At 32.8% G+C, this 9,644-nt stretch overlaps 1 long non-coding RNA gene and 1 pseudogene across 1 annotated transcript; one reads left to right on the forward strand and one right to left on the reverse strand.

Moving 5' to 3' along the window:
• Positions 1–6,008: 6,008 nt before the first annotated feature.
• On the reverse strand, positions 6,009–8,993 carry LOC148599270 (uncharacterized). Its single transcript, XR_015917790.1, has 2 exons — positions 8,794–8,993; positions 6,009–6,577 (listed from the first exon to the last, which is right to left on the reverse strand). It is a non-coding gene; the product is annotated as an uncharacterized LOC148599270 (long non-coding RNA).
• LOC148599271 (uncharacterized) lies at positions 7,326–8,094 on the forward strand (annotated as a pseudogene).
• Positions 8,994–9,644: the final 651 nt, after the last annotated feature.

Genomic DNA, 9,644 nt, shown 5'->3' on the forward strand with positions numbered 1-9,644 from the left:
CACGAATTCATGGATAGCTACGGTGTATCCATCTGCATCATGAAAACTGATTTGTTCAACTGTCATAGTTTTCCTTTCCTCTTTCGTCTACTCCGGACTTGACTTTTTATGGGCAACTCGATGGGTGTTTCTAGAAAAGCAGAGGGCGCTTACCTTACAGTTGCAATTTGTCTATACTCCCACCTTTTAGTGGAGTCCAAGTTTCTCATTAGCTTTTGTTGGTTGTATGTATTATTTTGTTTTTTTCTTATGTTCATTGACGTGTTTTTCTGTTTTCAATGTCTGGCCTTTGTCCCTGGATTACATTCTTTCCTTACATTCAATCTTGGTTACCTCTGACCGGATGGTTTTGGTGAATGTTGTAAACTTTTATTATAATGGCCAATAAAACTAAATATTTAGTCTAAGTAATACTCTGTGTAGAACATTAGAAGTTCCTTTAGCTGTTTCATTTTTGTCTCGTGTACAACTCTCCTACTCAAGTTAATATAGACGGAGCGTCAGAGTAGAGTGTGATTCCAGAACATATATGAATGGCTAAAAAAATGTTCTGACGGTAGTGACGAAAAATGTCGACATGGAAGTAGACGATTGTGCAAGTGCGGAGGCGCTGTTTTGTCTTTTAGTAAGTCGATGAATACGATTGTATAAATATTTATTTAAATAATAATAAATGGGAAATTATTGGCAGTGAAAAATGTAAACATAGAATGAGCTCTGTCCATCATAGACATAGCCTAAAATCATAAAACATGTGACTCTGCCTTGGGATACATATTTTTCATTGCTTGGTCTCCTCCTTCGCTCGGCTTAGTCGGGCATGTATATCAGATTTTTAAAAAGCTATATCAAATGTCTTAAATATATAGACTACATTCTATGTACATGTAAATGTTTATGAAAAGGATATGTACATAATAGTACATGTAACTTATCAGTATACTACTTTTAAGTGTTGCTTATAAAGGAACAGGTAAGTGCTTAACATGTGCAGCGTCTGAGTGGTACAGTTCATTACAGTATAACCAACTACATGAAATGCAGTACAGGCACTCTGACAGCGATACCTTGAATAACCAGAAAGCTCATTTGTCAGTTGTCCCTCTAGTTATAGAACGACACATTTATTGCTTGTTTCTGTCTAACTGCGTTTAGTTTGTATGAATATGATTTCTTTACTTCATTTTTCGTGGGTGAGTTTAATCATTTTGCGGTTTATTAAAAATTTCCGTAACGCGTAAAAGAAGATTGATCAAATTTACCGAAGGAACGAATTGACCGGTATGTTTTATTATTAATCCACTTCGGATATTTCCAGTCAAATCAAGGGTGAAGCTGTAAGTGAAATCAACTTGAGACTATGTAATAAGATAAAATTTCAAAGCTATGGTTTTAAAGAAGAGGATTTTTAGTCCGACGTACATTTCTATGAAATGAATACATATGTGCAATAAATAAAACGAAACATATACTACACAAACATTCTTCAATATATAAGTATATTTAAATCATATTTCAAAATTTCATCAATTTAAGAGTTTCTGACGAACTTACATTAATTCTCATATACAAATATATACGATTTTTTTAAAATCTTTATTGAAACAAATATACGATGTTGGTAATTTTGTTTAATAACATTATAAATAATCAACACATTCTGCACACATTATGTATAAAAATCATCTTACCAACTATGGTCTCCAAATGTCCTAAATCCTTAGCAAGCGTATAAATCGTACGTACAAATTGAACATAATGAACGTTACAAACATTCCATGGGAAAACGTTACAACGTTTCCCGGTAAACTTTCAATTAACTAATGATAGTCAGTGTAAACAATGTAAATCATGAACGATAATGCAAAAAGACAATGCATAATTAAGATTATTTTAAAAACAGTTCTTACAGACCAGATTATGTTGAATTATTTTGCAAGTGTAGTAGGTCTGACAAATGTATATAGGATCGATTACTCAAGAGAGAGCTCGAGCATCTGTTACTGCGTTAGGAACCGAGACCGCCATGAGAGGCAAGAAACCCATTCATCATAGAATGTACACACGTCCAAATGTTCTGTTGGTTCAGATGATTCGAATTTTCAATCTTGTTTAAATTGTGTAATTTACAGCTTATTATGTGTAAATTTTGTGTTACGACACATTTGCATTAGAATTACAAATAGTTAGTGTCTTTACGCGCAGTACTTCTTGGGTAGCAAGAGAGTCCTGATATTTGCCTTTCTAGAAATCAAAATAATAAACCCGGCTGAGACTGACCAATTTTAAATTAATGTTCAGAAATTACTACTGAACTACTGATTACTACTGAAGTTCGTTGAGCTAATTATTGTTTGCAAAAAACTTTAGCGTTGAAACGCGATAAGTTCGGGAATTAAAGAAAACTGTTCGTCTTGTAACACGTTATTTTGGCGTTTCATCGCGGAAGTTTCGCATTTAAGACAAAAAAACAATTTTGAACTGAAATAAGCTCAGTTGATTTCCGTAGTTGATATTAAGTACAATGTGTTACCTTCTGATTAAGAATAGGACAGCGGGTGACGCAGACTGCTTATATAATAAAAAAAGTGCTGGAAAATCGTCCTGCCATTTTTCCATAAATGCATTCAATCTAGTACATTTGACCTATAAATATCGTCAAAAGGCAAACTTTAAAGATTTTTTTTCAGTTAAAGGCGTTTCAGTTGATTTGAATTAAAATTTATAAGTGATATATGTAAGATCCCTATTCTTTAGTCCTGCAAGATTCTTAAATGGGCTGATACCACATACAACTTTGCCAATAACGAGACATAAATAAGTTTCTTTGTTTTCCGACAAGTTACAGACTGTTTAAAGTAGTATAAAATCACAGAGCGTTTATTGTAACTTGAAGATGTACCATGAGATTAATTAATTTCTAAAACCATAACAAAAACAATGCTTTATTATATATTTATTTCTCAACATCACTCGCCTTCACTGTGTTATGTTGAACAACATGTAACTATCATGTGGATATATCCTATATTATCTCCTATTCTAAATCTTACAAACTGTTTGCCTAAACACCTATACGGTTTTCTGTAAAATTAGATAAAACAAATAAATAAAATCTTAATTTTTGCTATTGTTCCAAATTTTTGTTAATGTAATTCCATAAGCAATAATTGTTAGTCAGGAATAATAAATGTTAGTGTAACCATATGGCACATAAACGTTACAGATAAATCGTAGTTAAAGACTTTTACCCTATTACTTTAGTTTATATGGAGCCAGCAGTGGATCCAGGTTATCTATTGGATAAAGAACGGAATTGAATATCAATTTGAATATCAAACAGGATTTTTATCCTGTTCGATATTCGTTTGATATTTGTTTCCGGGTTATATATTGAATGTAAGATAGAGGACCAAATTAACGATATATGTCGCAAAAAACAAATCAGTTATATACAGACGTCTCAGAATGTGACGACTTTATTCGCTATACTGCTCCATAGATGTTACAGCGGTACAAGTTCGAGTCCCGCTGAGGGAACTACCAAATCTTTGCTTTGCCGTAATATGAAGGGAATGCATGTGATGTATAATGTAAAATTGTTGAAAGTAAACGATTAGAATCCAAATTTGAGTTGATCTTGAACTTTGGACAGCTCGTCTATAGGTGTTGATATGTAGGATAGAGGGTCAAATTAACGATATATGTCACAAGAAATCAATATCATGCGTTTTATTGCCAGTACTTAGCAAAATATTTTCTGTCATGTTAATAAATTGTAGGTAATATAAAGTTTTCTAATGTTACCTTTAAAACTTAAGCCTAAATCATAAGTATAATAAAGGTCAGAATTACTGCAGTATATCATGGTGTTTTGTATATAAAATAAACAGGGATTGTCTTGTAGTCTTCGATAATACTCATCAGCAATGGCTCGATCTAACCAAAATGTGTATATAAACAAAGGGCATGAAAGTGTGGTCATTAGCAGTAATTACGAAAGTAGTGTGAAAACGGCCTCCCAGGAACAATGTCAAATTTACGATGTATTAAGTGATTCAATATGCGAAGAAGAACTGGCTTACACTGACAAAAATGCAGTAGATCGAAAAGAAGTGATAAATTGGTCACGTTGTCGTCAAGCAGGTTTATTTTGTGCAGTCGTTTTTTTAGCAGCCACTATCTCAGGAACAGTAACGTACACTGTGACAAAAAGAAAGTTTTCACAAGTAAAGTCAGGATCAGATAAAGTGTATTTATTTGATTATGTTGTAAGCAAACAATTTTCAACTAAGGCACGTTTTACCAACTATATTCTATTTTTCAGCCGTTCTACTGACATTTCCATATCATGTCCGACAGTTCCTCTGCTAAAGGGCTGATATGGAAAGGGTGTTATATAAGGGATGATATGGAGCAACACAATAAGATATTTTCATCACATATCTAAAAAATGAATACGATTTCTTCCTTTATTAACACATTATTCAATTTATTATCAGAAGGATATTTTCTTTACCGATGACATTTTTGCTGACGATTGGCTGGTATCGATGGCGTTGCCTTTGACGACGGGCCGATATTTTATCAGCTCATATCTGATTTCAGCTGACAGCTGCCGGCGTTATTGAAAGGGCACGAATATCAAAATATCAATATATCTTCTAAATATATGCAATATAGTCTTTATTGCGTTTCAAAAACGTTTTGGATTTCCCCCCTTCGTAAAAATGTAGATTTGCTGTTACCCAATTAAGCTCGGAGTATTTTCGTTGGAATTATTAATGTTACAAACAAACCGTGGCTAGAAAAGGAACAAGTGCATCGAATAGTATTAGAGAATAAAGTTGCTTTAAACCCATTTATAAGTATCAAATACACTTAACAAGCTTTATACAATAGTCATATGTTTGATATATTTATACCTGGTTTTTTCTATTATATTATATTTTATTTTATTTTATATTATTATTTTTTTATATTTTGTTTATTTATTTATTTATTTATTTTATTTTATTTTATTTATTTTTTTTTTTTGTTTAAACGAAATTCGATGGATTTATCAATTTTAAATATCAACTGCATGCAGTAGATTTATTGTTAAGAATACAATTTCAATTTATTGTTTATTATTTGAACCTTTTTTTCGCTAGTATAGATAAAGGACACTATATTGCACGTACATGAAAGTGGTCTATGGGTACTAAATTAAATCAACTCTTGCCTTTTTCACCTTTGATGTCAGAAATCTAGTCTACTAGAAGGAGTGACCGATTATTTCTAGTGCTGAGAGTTATGATAATTTTGTCATTCTTCCGAGTTGCTCATTTACTTTTGTTACTTTGTATGTATGATTTTAGTTACTTTATGTTCTTTGTTGTGTATGTCTGTTTTCCATGTCTGGTCTTTGTCCCTGGATTACATTCTTTTGATTACCGCTATAACCCTGGTTCCCCTGATTACTCTTTAGATCTTCGGATTTGGCTTTAAGTTACTTCGAGCATTCTTTAAGTTGATATCTGTTATCTCCACGAAACTTAATGGTCATACAATATAAAAATGCGGTTTTCCATGGAAAGAATTTAATGTATTATTATTGAGTAATGTTTCATGCATGTTTGTTTGTTGTTTCAGTTTATTTTTGGTCTTCCATTAAAGGGGGTTTGCTAATGCCTTATAAAAAAGTTGAACCGAATCGAAGATTTCATGGATTTGTCCACACTCAGGAGATGTTGGCTTTTTATGTGTCTTTGTGTCGTTATATCACTCTTTTATTGTTTAGTTTTGACGTATTGTCTTATAACCGTGGATTTGTTTTACTTTTGTGTCGAAATCTTTCAGAGACATTAGGGATTGTTTACAATTGTTTAGGACCTTTTGATGATCTCTAAGGTATTTACCATTTTAGATGTAGGTTATACGCTAATGTAATTTTTACGTTCATCATATCCATCCAGTTCCATTGAAAATGCGTAATGCTTAAACCATGTGTAAATGATGACATATGATGAGGCACAAGTAATTTATGAAGTAAATCTCTGAAAGTGACAATTTGTCTATTGCTCAATACCGTCATGGACCATTCCCCGTGTCTCATTCCTTAAAAATGTTCATATGTATATGTAAAAAAACACGGGTAATATATGTCAGAGAATTCAATGATTCCCTATATTGTTCTGTTGATAACATGAATATTCTGAAGTACAATTTGTACTCTGCAGGTGCATAAGGACAATTGGAACTGTTGTTATCAAGCATTTTAACTAATCCGCATGTGCCAATGTTCAGAATAATGTGATAAGTAATAATTTGCAGACATCGTACATCCATGTTTCTGGACATTATGGAGTAACTGGACCCCTTGTGTAACCACATGTGGTTACGGTGTATCCCACAGATTTAAACAGTACAATGAAAACTGTTCAACCGATGAAGTTAGAGAGTCAAAGCAATGCACACTCCCCGAATGCATAAGTATAAGTAAGTGTGATAGGCCTCATATTGTTTTCATATTTACGTTCGTTCTGACAGCATTTTCCCAGCAATGCATCATGCATCATGCAAGCGTCTTTGGAAGCTGTAATGAAAATGTGTAGATTGCCAGACTGTTGTCATAGTACTTAAGTCATCATTTACCATCTTACGAATAGTCCCGTCCTAAGTAAAAGCATTCATGGGGAAAGTGTGGGAAACTGGGTACGCAGACTAGGTACTGCTATACCTTACGGGTGCAATGACAACATCAAAAGTATAGGAAACCTTTCAAGCCTGTAAAACAATAGCATACGTGTGATGAATTTATTTGACAAAAATCCAAGACGGAAATGAAGTCATGGCCATCGCCTCTATATGTCACCTAGACAAATGATGTCTCCATAGATGGTCTTCTTCCATTTATTCAAAACCGTTGTAGCAAAAAATATAGTATACTATACATGACAAACCCCGAAACAACATTGTTTTGTCTGCAAAACGTATTACATCAAAAGTTTATTATCAGTGGTAGACGTAGAAAATAGTAGCATTGATAAAACCTTTATTGCAACTACACTCTCTAAAAAAGATAGTGGAAAACCATAAATGTGATCATCTTTTCATGATTTATTAAAATTATAAGAAAAGCGAATAAATCCCCGGTTGTCTTGTCATAACGCAAATTTTGACGAAAGTCAATGGCAATTTGTGTTGAATATCGAGGGGTGAACAAGATATAACTTTTCAAAGTACTAATTTTACAGAAAAAGAACATCGAATATTCATGTAAGACCATTGTTTGTTAACTATACAGTGTGAACTCAATTGTTTCATTTAAAAGTCAAAGGCCAATGCATATTTATGTTACACTTGTTATAATTTCATTTGTAGGAGATGGTAAAGACGCTTATATCAAATTCAATACAAGCACACTCCATAGGCTATGTTACATATCCGACGACAGTAGAACGCTCAGTAATATGTACACAATTAAAACACCGAACTCCCCTGATGGATCATTTATGACCTACAAAGGAGTCTCTGCTGATATCTGCATCCAAAAAAGATAAAGGGTTTATTATGAAATAAAATATGAATATAAAGTGACAGGATTAAGCTCGATTGATTTGTTGGTTTTTGAAATAGGATTGGCTGAATTAAGAAAAGCCGACAATGACTACTTTGTTGCTTCGAATAAAGTAAGTGGTTGGTCATTCAACACTTATAAGGATAATGAACAATTTGCTGTAATGTTGCAAGCCAGTCATAATAACTTTAGGTACAAAACTGGAAAAATGGGAGGATTTTCAATCCACAACAAAAAGAAAGGCAATCTTGGAGTTTTTGTGGATAGATATAACAACCAATTTTCGTTAGTGTATAATTCAAGTATATTTTATACGTTCAAAGGAGTTGTATCAGCTTTTGACCTATGTCCAATGTTCGAAGTTTACAATCCACATATTGTACAGGTACAGTGCCGTATTACAATGTCGAGAAATTTTACAAAGTATCCTGATTTTTCGCCGGTGTAATGAATTATGAAACCACCAAATATCTTTATTGTTATTATTTAGAATTTTCTATTTCATGTTTTGTGTGTGTGTGTGTGTGTGTGTGTGTGTGTGTGTGTGTGTGTGTGTGAATAATTCAATTACCTAAAAACATATACTTATATTTAGCTCTACCAAAACTGTATTTATGATATTATTATGAATAATTTTGGTTCTTTGAAAAAAAAACAAGTATATATAAACGCACATGATCTTAGACAAAAAAGGTTATACATTAGTTGTATAATACTGAGTGTTTGTATAAATGAAATACATGACACATAAATAATCTCCACTGCAAGTAAATCTCCCCAGAGAACATGACCTCCTATCGAGCCGTAACATTTACCTGGCATATTTACGTCAATACTGCATACACTACACCGATAACTATCAACATCAAATACACAAATCATGTATATATTTCATACACGAAAATTCGACAAGGTGTTCTGCACAATAAATGACAAATTTCTGCTTACAGATACCTTCATCAGCTAAATACAAAATTAACGGTACAGATAATTTATATGTATCTAAGCATACTAATAGTAATGGCAAAATAACCCTGCATAAGTAACAAAATGCACATCACTATTCTTACATATGTTTCTAAAATAAAGATAATCACAAGTTGAAACTATGGAAAATAACCATGAAACATCTGTCACAGTTAGTCAAACTTACCGTAAATAAAATCAATAAAACTAACTAACCAACCTATCAGCTGTCAGGACAAAGAGCCAAAAAGAGGAACATGACTTACCATGATTTCTGGTATATTATGCCTCTATGGACAGTGATTTTCCCACCCACTTGAACTGTGAATTCCTGTCAAATTACTGCACAAGAACTATGAAATAATATTATTATTTGGTACAGGTCATGGCAGTATATAACAGTCTTTACCCTCCGACTATTATGAACTCTCTATCACTTAAACAGTCGGAGACAGGAAAAGATAGTCTTTACCTGTATTGTATAGTATACATTATGCAAAGTGACCCTCAGTGTAATTTTAAAACTAACACTTTTTTATATAAATGAATATAAAGTTGCTATTCAACTAATAACTAATGCATCGGAAATCGCAATCAAACCAAATTTTTGTTAATTATTATTCTCCTGTCAGTTTGCCACGCCGACAAGTTTCTTATGGAAGCAATTGCATTTAATAAAGAAAAGTTTTTTTTACTTATCATTATAACTTAAACCATGATGCCTTGAAAAATATACAGTCATGATACCTTTACAGGTACAGTGTGAAGTATGCGATTATTCTGTGGTGGTCGTTGATCGATGAGGGAATCGATAGGGAATGATATTCCAATGAGGAACTTGTCAGCGTGACGATGTGTCTTGTGTTTTATAAGTTTGATGGTGGCGGGTTTTTTTTACCCCCACACAGGATATCTGGCGTGGTTTAGTGGGCCAAAAAATACTGAAACGGCCGAAATACTCTGAACATACACTGAATTTACTGAACAAAGATATGTTTAGTATCGTTTAGTGATTCAGTGCAAATTCAGTACGTTTTACTTAAGTTGTGTTCCGAGTTTTTGTTTTTATTTCAGTAACATATTTATCTGTTTTATGTTGCACAATATAAAGATCTAC

The sequence above is a fragment of the Perna viridis genome, chromosome 13, assembly GCF_037379345.1.
Source record: "Perna viridis isolate PV_CMFRI_1.1 ecotype Kerala chromosome 13, ASM3737934v1, whole genome shotgun sequence".
Classification (NCBI taxonomy): Eukaryota; Metazoa; Mollusca; class Bivalvia; order Mytilida; family Mytilidae; genus Perna; species Perna viridis.